The 20,823-nt window shown below is 36.1% G+C and overlaps 1 protein-coding gene across 5 annotated transcripts in view; it reads left to right on the top strand.

Moving 5' to 3' along the window:
* The window catches only part of CNTN4 (contactin 4), an 893,176-nt gene that overhangs the window by 209,692 nt on the left and 662,661 nt on the right, over nt 1-20,823 (top strand). For all 5 annotated transcript variants that reach the window (XM_042979430.1, XM_042979433.1, XM_042979434.1 and 2 more), the window contains exon 2: nt 18,619-18,674. The gene's annotated coding sequence lies outside the window, so the exon portion shown is untranslated. The remainder of the gene's footprint in view (nt 1-18,618; nt 18,675-20,823) is intronic.

Consider the following 20,823-nt stretch of genomic DNA (forward strand, 5'->3'; position numbering starts at 1 on the left):
CATTTTATTTCTTTTTGTTGTTTGATTGCTGTTGGTAAAACTTCTACTACTATGTTGAATAAAGTGATGAGAGTGGACCTCCCTGTCTTTTTCCTGTGTAGAGAAAAAGCTGTCAGTTTTTACCCATAGAGGATGATATCAACTGTGGGTTTTTCATATGGCCTTTATTGAGATGTGTTCACTCAAAACCTACTTTGTTGAGAGTTTTTATCATGAAAGGATTTTGTACTTTGTCAAATGCTTCTTCTGCATCTATGAAAAGGATCATATAGTTCTTATCCTTTCTTTTATTAATGTGGTGTACTCTATTGATTCATTTGCAAATATTGAACCATCCTTGCAACCTAGAAATAAATCTCAATTGATCATGACAAGTGTTTTTTTTTTTTTTCTTTCAAATATATTGTTGAATTCAGTTTGCTAGTATTTTATTGAGAATTTTTACATCCATTTTCATCTGGGATATTGGCCTATAGTTCTCTTTTTTTAATGGTGTCTTTATCTGGTTTTGGTATCAGGGTAATGCTGGCCTCATAGAATGAACTTAGAAGTTGTCCTTTCTTTGCTATATTTTTTGGATTGTTTCAGAAGAACAGGTATTAACTCTTCTTTAAATGTTTCATAAAATTTGCCTGTGAATCCATCTGGTCCTGGACTTTTGTTTTTTGGAAGATTTTTGATTGCTGTTTCAATTCCTTGCTGATTTCATTCTGTACAAGTTTTCTGTTTCTTCCTTTTTCAGTTTTGGTAGTTGGTATGTTTTTAGATATTATCCATTTCTTCCAGATTGTCCCATTTGTTGGTATATAGTTTTTCATATTCTTTTGTAATTTTATTTCTGTGGTGTTGGTTATTATTTTCTCTCTCATTTGTGATTTTACTTATTTGGGTCCTTTCTCTTTTCTTTTTGATAAGTTGAGCTAGAGGTTTATCAATTTGTTGATTTTTTTCAAAACACTAGCTCCTGGTTTCATTGATTTGTTCTCCTGTTTTTCTAGTGTCTATCATTTATCTCGGCTTTAATCTTTATTATTTCCCTTCTTCTTCTGGTGATAGGTTTCTTTTGTTCTTTTTCTAGCTCTTTTAGGTGTAAGGGTAAGTTGTTTATTTGAGATTTTTCCTGCTTTTGAGGTAGGCCTGTGTTGTTATATACTTCACTGTTAGGCTTGCTTTTGCTGCATCCCAAAGGACCATTGTGTTTTCATTTTCATTTGTTTCCATGCATTTTTAAATTTTTTCTTCATTTCCTGGTTGACCCATTCTTTATTTAGTATCGTGTTGTTTAACCTGTAAGTATTTGTGATTTTTCTAAATTTTTTTCTTGTGGTTGACCTCTAGTTTCAGAAAAGGTACATGGTTTGACTTCAAACTTTTGGTATTTGTTGGGGTCTGTTTTTTGACCTAATATGTGATCCATTCTGTAGAATGATCCATGTACTCTTAAAAAGAATGTTTATTCTAATGTAGGATCAAATGTTCTTATCTGTTAAGTCCATCTGGTGTAGTCTTTCATTCAAAGCCATTGTTTCCTTGTTGTTTTTATGTTTAGATGATCTGAGCATTGATATGAGTGGGATATTAAAGGTCCCTAATATTACTTTGTTATTATCCTTTAGTTTTACTGTATTTGTTATTAATTCCTTTTATGTTTGGATGCTCTCATGTTGGGTGCATAAATACATACAGTTGTTAGAGCTGCTTTTGAATTTTCCTCTTTATGATTATATAATGCCCTTCTTCTTGTTACAGTCTTTGTTTTAAAGCCTAGTTGGTCCCATATGACTATTGCTACTCCAGCTTTCTTTTGATATCCATTTGCATGAGAAATGTTTCTCCACCTCATTACTTTCAATCTGCAGTAATCTGTCTAAAGTGAGTGTCTTGTAGGTAGCATATAGAGGAGTCTTATTTTATTTTCCATTCTGATATCCTATGTCTTGTGATGGGAGTATTTTATCCATTTACATTCAAACTAATTATTGATACATCTGTATTTATTGCCTTTTCATTACCAGTTTTGTCATTGTTTGTGGAGATTTTTCTCTGATTCTTTCTTGTCTTTTTCACTTTTGGTCTCTCCTTTGCATTCAAAAAGCCCACTGTAACCAGAAGGGCTGGTTTAGTGCTCATGCACTCCTTTAGTTTTTGTTTGTCTGGAAAACTCATTATCTCTCCTATTCTGAATGGTCACCTTGCTGGATAGAGTATTTGTGGCTGCTGATATTTGCGATTCAACACATTGAGTATATCATGCCATCCATTCTGGCTTGCCAAGTTTCTGTGGAAAAAACTCCAGCTAGCCTTAAGAGCTTTCCCTTGTAAGAGACAGACTTCTTTTGTCTGGCTGCTTTTAGGATTCTTTTCTTTATTGCTATATTTTGCAGATTTAATTACAATATGTCTTGGTATTGGCCTATTTTTGTTGAGTTAGCTGGGAGTTCTCTGTGTATCTTGGATATGGATATATGTTTCCTTCCACAGATCAGGGAAGTTTTTTGCTATTATTTCTTGAAATATGTTGTGCCCTCTTTTCTTTGTCTTGTTGTGGGACTCTTATAATACACATGTTATTACACTTGATGGCATTACTGAGTTCCCAAAGTCTCTCTTTATGTTTCATTCTTCTTTCTCTCTTCTATTCAACTTCATTATTTTCCATTATTTTGTCTTCTAGGTCACTAATTCCTTCCTCTACTTCCTCTAGCCTGCTGTTCATTGCATCAGGTTGTTTCTAATCTCATTTATTACATTCTTCTTCTCTGGTTGATTCTTTTTAAGCTCTTTTATCTCTGTGGTAAGGGTCTAATTTTTGGTTTTTAGTCTATTCTCAGGGCCAGTGAGTATCTTTTTGATTGTTCCTTTATATTCTCCATCAGGCATGCTACTTACATCTGTTTTACTTAGATCTCTTTCTGTGACCTTGTCTTGTTCTTTCATTTGAGATAAATTCCTCTGTCTTGGTATGTTGTGTAAGTCTCTGCCTTCTTTGCTGTATTAGCAAAGCCAGTTTTGTCTCCTGCTCATGAAATTAATGGCCTTAAGAAGAGGAGGTCATATAGTACCCATGCCTGGCACTTGTGGGAATGTCTCTGATGTGTCCTGCATGCACTGTGCTGTTGTGTTTTAGCTGCTCTGTCTTTCAGGCCAGTTGTCTGCAGAGGCTCTCTTTGTCTGCTGTGGGCAGTGTTTGGTCTCTGGCTTGAATGTGGCACATTTAAAAAAATTTATTTTAGGGGGGAGATAGAGCGAGCAGAGGAGAGGGGCAGAAGGAGAGGGTAAGAATATTAAGCAGACTCCATGTTGAGTGTGCAGCCCAACATGGGGCTCAGTCTCACTACCGTGAGGTTTTGACCTGAGCTGAAACTAAGAGTTCGACAGTCAACTGCCTGAGCCACCCACTTACCCCTGAATGTGGCACATTTTAACTGGATGTGCTCTAGTCTGCTTGTGAAATGAGATCTGATACCAACTCTACCAGAAGTCCAGAACTAAGACCCTGCAAAACTCTGTGGTTAGGAGATGTGGTGGGGGTAAAGGTTTGTGCTGGTATTCTGGGTAAGGGGCCTGCTGTGCTGGAACTTAGGAAAACCTGAATGAGAAAAGCATTCCCTCCAGAGCAGAGGAGGGTGGGGTTGGTGTAAGCATCTCTGTGTTGGTAGCAGCCAGTGTTGGTGTTCCACTGCTTCATGCAGGTGGCTCTGTGTTTATGCTTGTGGGCAGGGGAGGAAAATGGTGGAAAATAATTCCTACACCAAGGTTATTTCCTTGATATGGACTTTTCATTCTCAGTACTATGGACATTTTGGAGTGGATAGTCCTTTGTTAGGGAACATATTCTGTTAAATGTAGGATGTTTAGCCTTATCCTAGGACTCTAGATGCCGCTAACACACCCTCTGCAACTAAACTAATGTCTCCAGACATGGTAAAGTGTCCTGTGGTATGGGAGGGGCATAACTGCTCCCCGTTGAGAGGCTCTGTCTAGAGTATGAGATGAATCCCAGGGCCATGGCATTGGTTTGGCTTGGAACGCTTAGATTTTCAGAGCAGAGTATGGGGTGAGAGTAGAGGAATGATGGAGAAAATAAAATAGACCATGTGTCTGTATTTTTCCCATGACGGTGCTTCCTGGTTTTTTTTTTGAAGATTTCATTTTTTTACGTAATCTCTACACCCACCATGAGGCTTGAAATCACAATCTTGAGATCAAGATTTGCCTGCTCCACTGACTGAGCCAGCCAGGCGCCCTAGCATTGCTTCTTTTAAGGCAGACACAAACTCCTATTTTATAGTGCACATCCTGTTTGTGTTCTGTGAGACATGAAATTTGTGAACACTATTCTGCTTTCTTGTTAGCCAAAAGCATAAGGAGGCAACTTTAGATGCGGCTTTCTTTATTTAGGGCAGGAATGTCATTTTTCTGGATACTACCAAGATTCTTTTGGTGTCACTTTTAATTGTATAATTGACAAATCCAGGGATTCACCATAAGCCGAGTTGAGTCCAGGGGTTCAAACTGGACTGTTTGAACTGTATTGGACTGTTTCTGTCTCATTGGACTGTTTCTCTTTGTATCTGACCTCTGTTTTCCTGTCTATTGCTGGGACAGAGATAGTTGGCTCCCATGAACCTTGAGTATATTTCCAAAAGTAAAGAACTCACCTTTCCTAAGTCCATGGATGAAACTCAGGAAATATTTCACTCTGCTTATGGTTTAGATGTTCTCTTGATTCAGGCACTTTTACAGGGGGATGGGTCAGCCTAGGTCAGCTAATACCTATCCACCCTTCCTTCTCCCATCAATTGTGCAACTCTGAAAACAGAATCACAAAGAATGATTCCCTTGCAAATCAGAGAGCCTTTGAAAAGAAAATTGTGCTGAAATTTCTGAATGAAAATCTTTCCCCCAAATTTCCTCACATAAATTTTCTAGGTCTTCTAATCTCTCTCAGGTGTTCCTTCTTTCTACTTCTAAGGTATCTTTAGTATAGTTCTCAAAGTCTAATCCAGGGAACCCTGTGGGGTTAACCAAGATTTTCAAGTGGTTATTCATTTCAAAGCTTTTTTTCATAATACCAAGATTTGTCTCTTTTTTCAAGTTTGTTTATTTTTGAGGAGAGAGAAAGCACGTGCTAGCAGGGACAGGGCAGAGAGAGAGAGAGAGAGAGAGAGAGAGAGAGAGAGAGGGAGAGAGAATCCTGAGCAGGCTCTCTGTTGTCAGTGTGAGTTTTACTCGGGGCTCAGTCTCATAAACCATGGGAACATGACCTGAGCAGAAATCAAGAGTCGGATTCTTAACCGAGATACCCAGGTGTCACCCAGTATTTGTCTTTGTCTCAGTTTCTCACAAGTGTTCAGTGGACTTTTCCAGAGGCTGTATGACATGTGATATTACATAAAACTAAATGTAGAGAAAAATAGAGGGATCCACTTACCTTCAGTTGAGGCAGACCTTTAAACGATTTGCGAACGTGTAAAACATGAATTGTAATTTCTGTTTTGTTTTTTTTTATTTAAAAAAATTTTTTTTTTATTTTATTTTTGAGACAGAGAGAGACAGAGCATGAACGGGGGAGGGGCAGAGAGAGAGGGAGACACAGAATTGGAAGCAGGCTCCAGGCTCTGAGCCATCAGCCCAGAGCCCGGCGCGGGGCTCGAACTCATGGACTGTGAGATCGTGACCTGAGCTGAAGTCCGACGCTTAAACGACTGAGCCACCCAGGCGCCCCATCTCTTTGTTTTGTTTCAGATAATACAGTTATTTTTCCTTACGATGTGCAATTTGTGTAAATATGGAGTGGATTTATTCTCATTGTGAAATGAATGAGTATTTTTAGAAGTTTCATTTTTAATTTCTCTTACAGTAAATGTCAGTAGACAGAACAGAACCCATGTAAATAGGTTTTTTGACTCTCAAAAATTTAAGAGTGAACCTTTTAAGATCTCACTGGAATACTTAGAGTGCTCCTGATGTATTTTCCACTCTGGCTTTTGGAACTCCAGTATCTCCAGCCCCAGAAAAGCTGTGGAATCTGTTCATTTCAATTCCCCCAGTGACTCTGCTCTGCTGGGCCTTGTGGAAACTTGCCTGGTGCCCTGCAATGTAGTGTTCAGCCGACAAATCATCTGGACCTCTATGCAAACAAAGGTCTACAGATCCTTCTTTGGGCAGTGCCCTCTTTTTCAATATCTAACTGTGTGAATTCCAAACTGTATTAAATAGCCCCAAACTCCAATTTGTTTCACACAGCGAGACCACTGCTTTTGCTTTGGGCTTCACTTCTCTTTGCTGTGGTTTGGATAATGCCCACAGAAGTAGTCAGGAAAAACTAGGAGCTTACCTCATGTGTGTCCTTTCTCTAAAGGATCACAGCTTTATGCTGTCTGTTGTCTAATGCCTGAAATCAGTTTTTTCATATATTTTGTTCAGTTCTATAGTAGATGACAAGATTAAAGTAAGTGTGATACCCATTACTCTGAGGCCAAAATTAGAAGTCTTCAATTTTATCTATAGTTAGATATTTCTTTACAAAATATTTCTTTACTAATTTGTAAAGAAGTAGTAAGTCCTTTTAACATAGTAATAGTCCCTTCTTATAAAGTATAGTAAGTCCCTTTTTGCAAAAAACGACTCATATGTTAGGAAGCATATGAGAATTTCTCTTTCTACATTTTATATAATTTTAAATAATTGCTTATATTTAATTATATGTATAACTTAATAAGATACTAATACATGTTTATAGTTTACAACTAAACATGCATAATTAGAAATGTTATTGTTGTGCTATTTTTTAACAGAAGTGTACTATCGAAAATGTGGAACTTTTCCTATAGTATTTGAACTCTTTTTTTTGAAAATTATAATGGTTCAGAGTGAAAAGAAGAAATATTTATTTTCGGGAATTAACAAAATCATTAAGGAAATATACTTTTGCAGATGACCACTATGAGGAGAAATTGAGCATTGATCCCTAAAACCTCCCTAGTCTGACATCTCAGTCATCAGGTGACTTGGTCCCTTATGAAGAGAGAATGAGACAGTGGGGTTTTAGTTGAAGCAAGAATAGGAATGGCTGCTACTATAATTGAGTTAGTACTATGTACTAGGCCCTGGGCAATAAACGTATCATGGCCTCTATTGTACAAATGCAGAGTTTGACACTAAGACTACTTTGCCTCTGGTCATAAATGAATAAATGAGGTAGTTAGGTTTGAACCAGCATTTCTGTAACCCTAAAGCCTCTTTATCAGTTCACCAAGCTTTCTAGGAACTGGACTACACAAGGAACAGTTTTCTACCTACAAAGATGTGGAACACCAATATGATTTTTCCAAGTGTTTCAAATGTTGCACTGCCTACCTTGGAGTTCAGTTAAGCCATAACCGATTTATAGTGAGCTAGGGAAATTTCAAGTTGGTATGAATTATACAATTCTTAGTAGGTGTGTGTGTGTGTGTGTGTGTGTGTGTGTGTGTGTGTGTTGTGCTAAGTTTCTTTCAAGAAAGCTAAAGAAATTTCCCACTGAGTGGGAAATATTTGCGTTCTTCACCTACTTGTGCATGGATTTCCAAATTGATGGCTATTTGCTTCAAAAGTAGACAGGAAATCAATCCTGGAAATTATTGTGTGTGTAGCTCAATTCACTACGTTGTAAAATATTATTTCTTTCATCTCCTTCATGTTGCTTAGTTGCTATTTCATTCTTCATGGTAATAGCAAAATATTCGATGATATTGTAAACACATACTGACCTTTAAGATTTGTTCTCAGGTTCAGCAGCCATTTGTTTCAGAGACACTTGGCTTTTACATCAGCAGGTCTCTTCCTCTTTGAGAAAGAAAATGAAGTCATGCTTTATATTTTACATTTTGTTGTGGATGTGTTTCCCTTCAAAAATATGTCATTGTGTAATAAGTACTTCTGTCTTTAAAGAAAACCATGTTATAGTTCTCTTTCTGGACCATGAGTAACAGTGGTTATGGGAAAGGATGCACGTTCTCAGGTGCCTGGTGGGAACTAGTAACCCTCCTCCAAAGAACCACAATAAATACTTGATTCTAGGGAAAATCAGGGGCCATGTTTGTAAACCCCATTCTAGGCTTTTACACCTAATTACTCATACAGAATTTCCCTTTGTATATACTGATTTTCTCCCAATTCTCGACATTTATATACCATGGTCATATTTTTTAACATAGGTGCATACTAGACTATCCTTTATTCTACTTAACGTTTCTGTAAATGTAATGAATTAAAAAAAGTTAATGTTTATTTGTTTTTGGGGGAGAGAGAGAGACAGAGCATGAATGGGGGAGGGGCAGTGAGAAGGAGACACAATCTGAAGCAAGCTCCTGGCTGAACTGTCAGCACAGAGCCTGACGCCAGGCTGAAACTCACAAACTGTGAGGTCATGACCTCAGCTGAAGTCAGACACTTAACTGACTGAGCCACCCAGGCACCCCAATCTAATGAATTTTTTAATTACTTAAAATTGTGCCTATGAAGAACATTAATATCAATAATATGAATAGAAGAAAATGTTATAAATGGAAAATAAATACAAAAATAAATATACACATATTCATACAAATGTAAGTACACATAGATTTAAAATGTTCAGAAAATAAAAATAATAGTATGTACTATACTATATAAAAATAGTATGTACTATACTATATAAAAATAATAGTATGGCCAGAAGTCTTATGGCCACATGTTTGAAAACTGTGACCCCTATTACTCCTATTTTTCCGGTTTGAAGTTGCACTTCAGAGGCCTTACCCCATGGTTTCCATTATAGGTTTCCCCTGCTTTGTGAAAGTAGAGCATTTCTATGAAATCTTTCATGGCCCTAATGGCATAAAGCAAAAAACAGTTACCATTAGTCTCTATAGAAAAATTTTGAGCATTCTCAGACCCCAAAAATGACTTCTCTCAGACTTTTCTGATAGCTTAGGACACATCTTGTTAACAGATGCACAAAATAAATCAAAGTGAACCACAAACTCTCTCAGTCACAGTTGTGTGTCAAAGCTACCATGGCTTGATGCTCACTGTAGTTCCTGGGAGGGAGCTTGGCAGTGTGCTCAGGGTGTGCACTGACTCCATAACTACCGAACGCAATACAAACACTGAACACTTTGTGCTTTTTGCCATTCTTTAAATAAAAGCGAAATTCTTCAGAATTTCTTTTGGTTAGGGAACACAGGCACTCTGCTAATGTAGGTCTTTCCTAAAAGTGAATTGGTGTAACATGAACTTTCAAAAAGCAGAGGATACCTGTGTGTACAAGTCGTGTATAGCCATGAACAGATTTTCTGTCTTGAACCAGATTGTGAGCCCCTCAAGCCTGCCGGCAATGTTTCCTTCACCCTATGTTCCATTATGTCATTTACTGCATATTGTTATGCACTGTGTATTTAATTCATGCTCACCAAAGTGAGCACTTGCACAGCAGTCTTCAGGAATGAAGTCCACTGCTACTTATGAGAACAGAACAGTCCCCAAGAATAACCTCAAGGAATCAGTGATATCTGGAAAAGTTATGTAAATACATAGGACTTAGATTTCCTCTTCTATAAAATGAGATAATGAACTCTTTTATCTAGAGGTGTTTCTTTTTATTAAAAACAGCCACTTAAGAGAAAGATACCATATATTTTCACTCATGTGGATCCTGAGAAACTTAACAGAAACCCATGGGGGAGGGGAAGGAAAAAAAAGAAAAAAAAGAGGTTAGAGTGGGAGAGAGAGCCAAAGCATAAGAGACTCTTAAAAACTGAGAACAAACTGAGGGTTGATGGGGGGTGGGAAGTAGGGAAGGGTAGGTGATGGGCATTGAAGAGGGCATCTTTTGGGATGAGCACTGGGTGTTGTATGGAAACTAATTTGACAATAAATTTCATATAATAAAAATAAATAAATAAATAAATAAATAAATAAAACCACTTAATAGCCTTTACTGTCTATAGAACTCCTGGTAAACGTTAATGTATATAATCCTCATAACAGCCCTAGGAGACAATAAGATTGGTACCTTCATTTAATACATGAAGGAAATAAGGCACAGAGGGAGTAAGTAATTTCCTGACGGTCACTCAGCTAGAATATGGAGAATTGAGTTCTGAAAGCCAGAGTCTGTACTCTATCACTACTGTATGCTGTATTTCTTCTTAGGGTATATGAAATTAGCCGTGTGAAAATATTTGGATCCTATCATTCTACAGTTACATGCTGTGATTTTTGCTCCATTTCAGTTGTCTTCCATCTGCTGGGCAGACATCTAGGTTTTTCCTTTCCCTGAATTGGTAAAATTCAGATAAAGAGCATGAACTTATAGGAAATATCAAATTCTAAGTGTCCAATATATTTTTTTACCGCGTCACATAATGTGACACATTAGGCTGTTGTGGAATGTCAAGCATTGGCATAATGTATGTCTTGGAAATGCAGAGTGACAGGTTGTCATTATAACTGTTTCAATTTTTTGTGATAATGGTAAACCCTGGAAAATTTCATTTTCTGGTTTTGCACATCACCAACACATTGACATTTCCCCTGTTTTCCCAATGGGAGAGATAGAATTAAATGTAGCCAAACCTGATAATTTTCCTTAGTGGAAATGTAAAGGGCTAAGAAGCCTCCATTTGTATATGGGCTTCAATAATTGGAAGAGAATTATTTTCCATGTGTATTTCTAGGATGTAGAGGCAGATGGAGTAGTTTTTCACAGCACTGAATCATTGATGTGAACACCTAGTGATACAGATCATTCAAATTATAAGTTAGGTGCAAATAGTGCCTTTGTTTAGAACAGGGTCCTCTGCATTATGGGAAGATTAGCAAGCATCCCTGTCATCTATCCACTAGATGCCAGGAGTAAACCACCCTTACCCCCTTTCCCCAAATTTGTATCGCCAAGAATGTTTCTCGACTTTGCCAGAAAATTGCTTCTGGTGGATAGTCACTGACTTAGAGCAGTGGAATTTCTGGTTCTTTGTTGTTGTAAACTCCTAAAATTCATACCTTTGCACATATTTTAAGACTTTAGGTTGTTTTTAGGTCTTTGTCTCATGGGTCACAATGCCAAGTTTGCAGTTCCAAACATATTATGGCAAAGTAACTATTATGTATTCTCCACTAGCATAATCTCTTACAAAGTTAAGCCACATCACTGGCAGAACCTTTGAGAAATGATGCATTTTCACCTCATTTTAAGGTTTATGAAAGTAATCTCTCCAAATACTGGTAATATTAATATCTGACAAATGTAGAGTGTTTTATAATTACAGGGTGCTTTTAAACTCAGTTTTTGAATTTAATTTTCCTGGTAATTATTTTCTTAAAATTTGTTTTAATGTTTATTTTTGAGAGAGAGAGGGAGAGAGGGAGAGGGAGTACAAGCAGGGGAGAGGCAGAGAGAGGAGGAGACACTGAAGCCGAAGCAGGCTCCAGGCTCCCAGCTGTCAGCACTGAGCCAATGCTAGACTCAAACTCACAGACCCTGAGATAATGACCTGAGCAGAAGTCTGATGCTCAGCTGACTGAAGTCACCCAGGTGCCCCTAATTTTCTCAGTAATTCTGAAGAAAGTTGTAATTTACCCACTTTATGGATTAATAAGTGGAGTCTTGAGAAGTAGTTTTTGTTTATTTCTTAGGAGGTAGAGAGAGAAAGTACCACCATTCTGAGTAATTTTAGGTGAGTTGAGTTTTCTTGCTGAATTAACCTTAAGTAAAGCTCTCTTCTTGTGTATAAACCTTTTTTATTCTATCTTTGAGAACAGTGCTAAGGATGCCTGCCTGTTTCTCCTGCTCTTGTATTTCTAAATCCATACACCACCATCTCCTATTTTGATGTCACTGGTTGTTTGTCTTGGGAGCTCATGTAGACTGGACCATCTGTCTATAGCCCCTCAAGTGAGCTGCTCTAATTATGTTACATAGGGACAACTTGTGAAGCTCAGAATCTCAAGTTTCTAACTTTACAACTGATAAGCAATGTAAGCCATTCTAATCACTATTGTCAGTCCTTTCTCTGTCTTAAATAGATGCATAGATCTTTAGGCTGTTAAGCATCTTTGAGTCCTGTTTACTTTGTAGTCAAAACCCCAGAAATTAGTCTTCTAGAATATGGCTCTTCAAGCCAGAGTCCTCAAAGTGATGGTGCCTGTGTAACCTTGATATGAAACCTCCAACACTGTGTAATATTGTCATCTCAGGGAGAGCCACTCTTCATTAGCTTAAATTGTCAGCTTTATGTTTCAGTAGAATAAATACACATTTTCCCTACGGTAATGAGTTTTTTTTTTTCTCACTTTGTGAAAACTGCAGGGACCCTTGTTATCGAGAGATAATCATATGCTAGCAGTGCCACTTATTATGCCCAGTGAAAGTCCCAAGGATATGATTATCTTTTAATAACTCTAAAGCCTGTTATGTATCATGTTGTATTGTTGTTTACTTTGAGTGCGTGGGGGGAACCCATTAGTGATCTCTGTGGTTGATATTATTCATTGGGATAATGATAAAAGAATCAAATGGCCATTTGTTTGCTTGTAGCTAGATTACACAATAAGAAATGCATCCCACTTCCCACTGAAAATGCATATAAATGTAATCTCTAGCTTAGTATTAGTTCAGTAGCCTGGATGTTAATACTAAATTAACATCAAGCAAAGCCAAAAGAAATTTAGAAAATACACGTGGATAATTTAATGTCTTTGTGACCTTTACCTCCCACAGAAAGTTCAGGTTGGGTTTTAAATTCCTGTGGAAGAAGTAAACACCCGTGAGAAGAAAGTACTTGCTAATTCAGTGATGGAAAATGAGGTCAATAACTTAAATAAAGTAGGATCGATGTAAGGAAATCCCTTTAAATGTAATGGTCTTTTAGAATATGGAAACTTACTGAATTTTTTCCCTCTCACTACATACCTTCCTTTCATGTTCTAAGAATATAATAATTTTGGTTTCACTTATTGAATACCTGTTAGAGATCAGATAATTGTCATGCTTTCTCTCATTTTATCTTTACTAGAATCTTGCAAGGTAGGTGATATTCTTCCTGTATGTTAGGTGGGGAAACTGAGACTTTAAGGGGTTAAATAATGTGCTTGAATTTATGTAGAAGATAAGCAGCAAAGCCTGTTCAGATCTCATTTCAGAATCCATGTGTTACCTACTGATTACTTAAAGTCATGATAAGAAGGATGATCACAGTTAAAGGACCCTTGTGGCTGACAGTGGTCTTGTGTATGTTTATTATTAGATAGACACCTGCCTGACGCTAATGAAAGGGAAAAAAGATCGCTAAAGTGATGAGACCACTATCTTCTCCACCCTACCCCCCCCCCCCGCCCCCATCTTGGAACCAACATCTGTGAGAACTGAAAGAATTCGGGATGCCTCAACTAGTTTTTTTAGCATTTTAATTACGACTATTTTCATGCTATCAACTGTCACTTGGGAAGGATTGTTTTGTCTTAAATAAATACCCAACACACTTTTTACCTATGAAGTATTTGGGAAGGGTCTAGATCAGGACCTTTTGTTCTCTAAAGTCATCTGTTTTGACCTAGGCCATCCCAGCTGCTGCCTCTTTCTAGCTACATTTAGCCAAGAAGCTCTGCAGTCATTTGTGGATTTCTGGTTTCTTTGTATTGTAATAAAATCAATGTGTTGCTGATGACACCAGCTGATTTGTACCAAACTCCTAGACCCATTTTGGACAGAGAGAAATTCATCCATTTATTCATGCATTAATTTCCTATCTATTCACACATGTGACTTTTTGGGGTGTATAATAAAATCCACAAGTAAACTTAACCATAATTTAAGACTGTTACAATAGCAGGTAAATGGTATGGACTTAACATTGGAAAATTTAATAAATATTCAATGATGTTTAAAAATAATTAAATATTTTGTGCATATCATAAACTGGGCACTGTCCTTTGCATGGATTATCTCATTCTGCCTTCATGAAAATACTGAAAGGTACATACATAATTATTAGGCTCATTTTATACATAAGGAAGCTGAACTTAAAGGAAGTGAATGAAATGAAAGCCTTTCCTCTGGTTCTTATCCAGCAGAGGCTATTATCCCATTGCCTATAATGGATGTATGGTGTCTTTCCCTGTGTACAACAGCACCAAAGTAGCCAAGAATAATGCATGTATCTTTACACCTTTTCAAGGAATGACATTGTGTAACTATCTACTTCATTCATCTCTGAGCATGCTGGCACATTTGAGGTGGAAACTTTTAACTAAATCACATTCCCCCCCCCGATAAAAGAATATGACTGTTCAACATTTTTTCCAATGAAGAATAAGTAATTCCTAATTATAAAATCAAGAACTCTTCAACCTATCTAGGCATCATTAGAAGTTTCCTTTTAAGAGCAGTCAAGAAAACACACACTGGAAATGGAATTAATTTTTAAGTTGCATATCCTTTACTTAGTTTTTAATTTGGATCCATTCATTCATTCAGCACATATTTAAGGAACACTTGTTTTGGACTAGGTTGTACTATGCAACTTCAAATTGAAGAATAAGAGAAGATAAAACAGATGCATATTCTCCTACAATAAAAGATAAAAGATAGGTGTCTGTGTGTGGGGTGGGTGGTAAACATACTGTGATTAGTGTCAAGCTAGAAACATGCTTTATATAACAGGATGATGAGATTCATTACATTCCTGAAATGCTTTGGTTTTGTAAAGAGGATTTTTTCCAAAGTAATATGCTATGACTTTTTAAAAATTGAAGTATAGTTTATATATATTAGTTTTAGGTGTAGAACATAATGATTTGACAAGTGTATACATTGCAAAATGCTCACCATAAGTGTAGTTCCCATCTGTCATTACCAAAAACCTTTTACAATATCAGTGACTATATTCCCCTTTTTTTCATCTCCATGACATATTTATTTTGTAATTGGAAGTCTGTACTTTTTAGTCCTCTTAACCTATTTCAACTAACTCTCTACTCTCAACCATCAAAACCTCAACATTACCTCTAATAGGATGGCTAGTATCAAAAAAGGTAAGAACTAACAGATGTTGGTGAGTAGGTAGAGAACAGGAGACATTTGTGCCTTGTTGGTGGGAATGTAAATTGACACAGCCACAATGGAAAACATTGTGGAGTTTCCTCAGAAAAATAGAGAAGTACCATATGATCCAGTATTTCCACTTCTGAGTATTTCCCTTAGGAAAATGAAAACATTGATTTGAAAAGACATATGCACCCCTGTGTTTTTTGCAGCATTATTTATAATAGCCAAGATGTTGAAGCAACCTAAGTGCCCATCAATAGTTGATTGGATAAGATGTGGTGTATATATACACAATGGAATATTACTCAGCCCCAAAGTATGAAATCAAGTGAAATATGTCAGACAAAGAGAGACAAATAACATATGATTTCATTTATATGTGAATCTAAAGTCAAACAAGAGCAACAACAACAACAAAATGCAAACAGTCTCAAATACAGAGAATAGTCTATTACAATTTTACATTTATTTCGATGATGTTTGTTTGGATGTTGGTGGCTATGTAGAGTAGTAGCTTGATTTGTCAGCAAATACCATGAAGTTAGGAATAAAGTTCTGTTTCTTTTCCCAGTAACTATTTTGGAATAAATGAATAAATGTAAATATAAAATCTCTTGGTCTGTAAGAGTAAAGAAACAGCTGAGTATGAATCATATTTATGAGTCATGAAAACTTGTGTATATAGATTTTCTTTCAAATAGTGTTGTGGGGTGATTTCTGTTGTATGTTTTTTTTTTAAATATTTATTTTGAGGGAGACAGAGTGTGAGTGGAGAGGGGCAGAGAAAGAGAGAGAGAGGGAGGGAAATAGTGAATCTGCTGACAGCACAAAGCCCAACATGGGGCTCATGCTTTATCTTTTTATTACTCATCTACATGACTTCCCCAGTTTCTTTAGGCACATACCTGAACTTATATATTACGCCCAGAAAGGTTGCCTTCACTGGGCTCATTCCTTAACCAGCAACCATTTACTTGCAAGTTACAGAAATCTATACTAGTTCAAGTGAAAAGAAGGGTTGTTGAAACCATATGCCAGGCAAAATGATTGTGATCTACATAAGAAGAGAAAACTAGGTAAAACCTGACCTCATAGGGACTGCGGTTACTTGTCACCCCTTTTATTTAATCCCTTGTTTCTCATGGGGATCAGAATTAAGGGTGTATATTATGCCAACCCTAGTTTTTTCTGAATGACTGTTTGATTCTCTGATTCTCTCAACAGACTAGTTTCTTTTACAATAATTTCACCTTTACTTGCCTTTATCTCATTGGTACAGTTTACAATCTCTAAGAGAGAATCCTATTAGGCTTAATGTGGGTCAAGCATTCCTCCCTGTTCAATTGCTACAGCCAATTAGTTTTAATTACACAGTACATAGGGCAGTCCTTTCCAGGACCTTTGGATGGGGCAAGTTCTTTAAGGTGCAAATGTTGATTCAGAGACCTTCTTGGGATCAGTCCCACATATTCCTCCTTATTTTTCCAGCCCTTCCATCTTGCCTTCCATTCCCTTGGGCATTGTTCTTTGCTCCATAATAGCTAAGAAGTCTGATAAATGTATTTGTGTTAGGCCATCTAACAGGTAATTTATTTTTGGCCAGTGTTTCCTCTGGGAGCAAATCCAAAAATCAGAGGGGTGAATTTAATGCTAAATATTTTAGACATTGAGAAAATATTTGGTAGTATGTAGTTTTTTAGGTGCTGACTTTCCTTTTTGTGTGTATTGTCCTTCATGCAACAATTTATAATATATGAGAATCTTTTACCACTGTTACTATAATATTACTACTGGAGTGCCATATACCAGGTAGGAGCCTGAATGCCTAAATTGCATTATGTTATTTAATTTTCAGTTCTTCTTTGTGGCTGAATAATGCTATTGTCCCCACTTTACAGGTGAAATTGAGGCTTATTTCAGTTAATGAATTGGTCAAGATCACATGACTAGTAAATAATTGAACCAGCATCCCATCTCAGGCAGCTGTCCTGGATCTTGGGCTTTTAAATAATAGGAACTTGATTATTGTTTCATGAATAAAGTTAGAACCTAATTTTTCATTTCAAATCTATATCCTTCATTTGGACAAATATAATATTACTTTCATTCTGTGAATATGTGTGTGTGTGTGTGTGTGTGTGTGTGTGTGTGTGTGTGTCAAGTTTTGGTAAGATTTGAAAGGAAAGAATGAAACCTTGACCAAAGTTGTGTTTTTTGTTTTTTTCAGGATTATTATCATTTCAACTGTTGTTAATGATGTGTGAGTTAGAGTTGCAAATGATGCCAATAGCTATAAATAAAACTTTACCTTCTAATCAGTGGTTACTCTTAATACAAGAAAAAGTGAGGCTTTTAGGTACACATTGAACTTTGGTGGTCAATTCACATAAATGCAGCTGGTGATTGACCATAGTAAAATAAAACAAATGGTGATTTATTTATGATTCATTATTAACTTGAGTATAGGATTTTTGTCTGTTGAATAGGAAATACTTCCTTTCATTTGTCATAATCATTTGTGGCACTTTATTTATTTTGAGCAAATATGTACTAAAGGACGTTAAAAAAGATAAATTTCTGTATATATTAACAATATAAAAAAGACATGTTTGGTCCTTACCTCCTGGACATTATTGATATTAACTTGAAAGTAAAGGTAGTTAGGTACTTAATATATGGTAAATTATTATAATCTTAGGAAGTGATATTGTATTTATGGCTAATCAAGAAAATATAATATTTCTATCCTAATCAATTATGCTACATTTATATGTAAATTAGGTTAGACTTGTGTAATGATATTTCTGAGTGGCCAATCTATATGTATCTACAGAAAATGATATTTTTAATTATAAAAGAAATGACAGTTATTTTGCTCAGAAGTAAAATTATTTACCATAGAAAGTTGGTTAGAGGATGCACATGTTACATAAACATGAAGATATAAGTATATACATTTATTCTCAGTAATATTGTATATCTATATTTTCCTTAGATGGACACAGTATTGCTTCAGGGGAAAATACTCTCAGGCACAGAATTATTTTGCAATTAAAGTTTAACTTGGTGGCTTTAAGAGAAGGTATAATACCATATTTATGGAAAGAATGTTTTGTTTTTGTTACTGTTACCCTCATTCATATGACTATCAAAAACCACCAGATATTTCCTAGTTCATTGTTTACCTTTTCATTATTTTGTAAGCTTTTGTAATATACTTTCTTTAGAAGTAGTCTTTTTTATTGAATCTGAATACCACAAAATATCACAGGCTCCTAGAGCCATTATACTAACAAAGAAAGGATAGAGTGCTGAACTGACTTTTCAAAAGACACATAGCTAGTGGGAGACAAAGCAGAGAAAGGAACCTGGTATCCTGGCTCCTAATGTGGGCAGTTTTATCAAGGTGGACATTTATACCAACCATATTTATTTTTCATTTCCTCCTAATTTAATTTTAGAATGGCAGTAGTTAAGTATCAGCTGCACATAAGCTTATTTATACTTGAAAAGTGTATTTATTTGCATATTTTTTATTTTTATTCCAGGAATCTTTGACCTACAATACCTCCACATTATGTGGTCCCAAGAACTTCCCTAAAAGGTAAGCTTCCAACAAAGGGAGATTTTCCTTATTTCACCTTACCTTTGATTAACATCCTTAGTTTTTATGGAAACATTGATAGCCTTTCCTTGCAGAGTGATACCATAAGATCATTTTTAATGTTTTTCTGAAGGTTGAAGTTAATGAAGATACTTACATCATGTAAATTAAGATTGACAATAGGAAATTGAGACCTTTCCCAAGTCTTTCTGGAGAAGTTACTTGTGGGAGCTTTCCTGTGGTTCACATTAATTTGATAATTCAAAAACTTCTGAATTTGGCATCATGGGAAGACTATTGGGAATAAAGTAAAGGTTGTTACATTTTTGCCAAATGGTTTTAAAGGAATGGACATTTTATCAGTCAAATAAACACAAATACTTAGTTTCTAGGTTCTATAGGTATTCAGGTCTTAAAATTGAAGCCTTTAGGGCTAAAACACAAGCAGTATAACTCATGGTCTATGATAAATGCATTTTTTCCTTCATAAAATAATCAGATCCAAAAAGTCTCTGTTTTTACTTCCTAACACTGCTGTAACACAGTATAATGAGCTGAGTGGCTTAAGACAACAGAAGTTGATTTTTTCACAGTACTATAGTTTAGAAGTGTGAAATCGAAAGGTAGGTAGGGTCTTACTCTCTGAAGGCTCTAAAGGAGGAATTTGTCCTTGATTCCTCTAGTTTTTGGTAGCTGCTCACAGTTTTTCGTGTTCTTTGATGTGTAATGACTTTACTCAATTCCCCCTTTGTCTTCACATAGACTTCTCCCCTGTGTGCTTGTATCTAAGTTTGTATTTGTAATAAGGACACCTGTCATTGGATTGAGGGCCCACACTAATCCAATATGACCTTATCTCAACTTGATTATATCTGCAAGAACCTTTTTCCAAATACGGTCACATTCATGGACCTAAGGGTTGGGATTTCAACATTTCTTTTTTATTCCCTAATATAGGGGATATATTATGTTAAAAGGTATAATATTTATTTCTTGATGGACAACTTATTTTCCAAGCAAGATAAAAATTATAATCTTACTTAATCAGTACAGGAGTTGATGACATTGGGTAAATATTAGCACATGATTTTGACTCTTAGGGGAAAATTATTTTTAATACCCTCAATAATAAATAGGAAAAAATTAATTTTACTTGGTTTCTTAGATATTTTTCGTAAGCCAAGATTGAGTAAAGTATTTTGACGAGTTAAGTATTGCTCTGTAATAAACTATTCCCAGATTCAGTTGCTAAAAACAGTAACTATTTATTACCTCTGATGAATCTTTTGGTTAGGTGTTTGGGTCTTCTGATATGTAAGAGACTCCCCCAGTCTTGAATGGGTGTGTTAGTGTGTATGAGGTCTGCATATAGGTAAATTAGGGGAAGCCTCTGCTCTGGATAGTCTCTAGTCCTCCAGGAAGAGCCAGTTCTTTTTCTCATTGTTATGGCTTTTTCTTATTCCACAGTATTCTGAATGTTCTTAAACTTAATATTAGTTTCTGTTTTGATTTCCTTAGACTTGTTTACTTACAGTCCATCCCAGACAAGGTAGTAGGAGTGATCTTCCTAAACCATTTCCTAAATCTAATCAGATTATCACAAACAGCTATAAATCTTCCATTGTTCCTTGTTTTCCTTTGATCAACTCCCAACTATTCGATATGGCTTTAGAAGGTTCCATATTATTTGACCATTGCTTACCTCTCAACCTTTATTTCTCCCCTACCCCACAGCTTCCTAAATACGTTCCAATAACTTGAATTATAAAAAAAAAATGTTTAAATATGCCATTTTCTCCTGTTTTTACTCATTATATTCCTTCTTTTAGGAATATCATGTTCTCCCCACCCTGCCCCCTTCTCCCATCTTTCATCAACTCTTTTTGTTGCTAACTGAAAACTTAAAATTTGAGGATTTTTCTATGGTTTTTCTTCTCTAGGTTAGTCTTAGGCTTCTTTCCAATGCCTATATCACTGTGGACAGAATGAAAATCACACTGTACTGTAATTGCTTGTTTGATTAGCTTACTTTTCCATCATGGATTCTACTAAGCCAGTAATGCTATCTCTTTTCTACATCATGGTACTCAGTCTTCATTAATAATCCTTGGGAAGAATGGGATATTTAATGGCATCTTTTGTGTTCTCG

This window comes from Panthera tigris, chromosome A2, assembly GCF_018350195.1.
Source record: "Panthera tigris isolate Pti1 chromosome A2, P.tigris_Pti1_mat1.1, whole genome shotgun sequence".
NCBI lineage: Eukaryota > Metazoa > Chordata > Mammalia > Carnivora > Felidae > Panthera > Panthera tigris.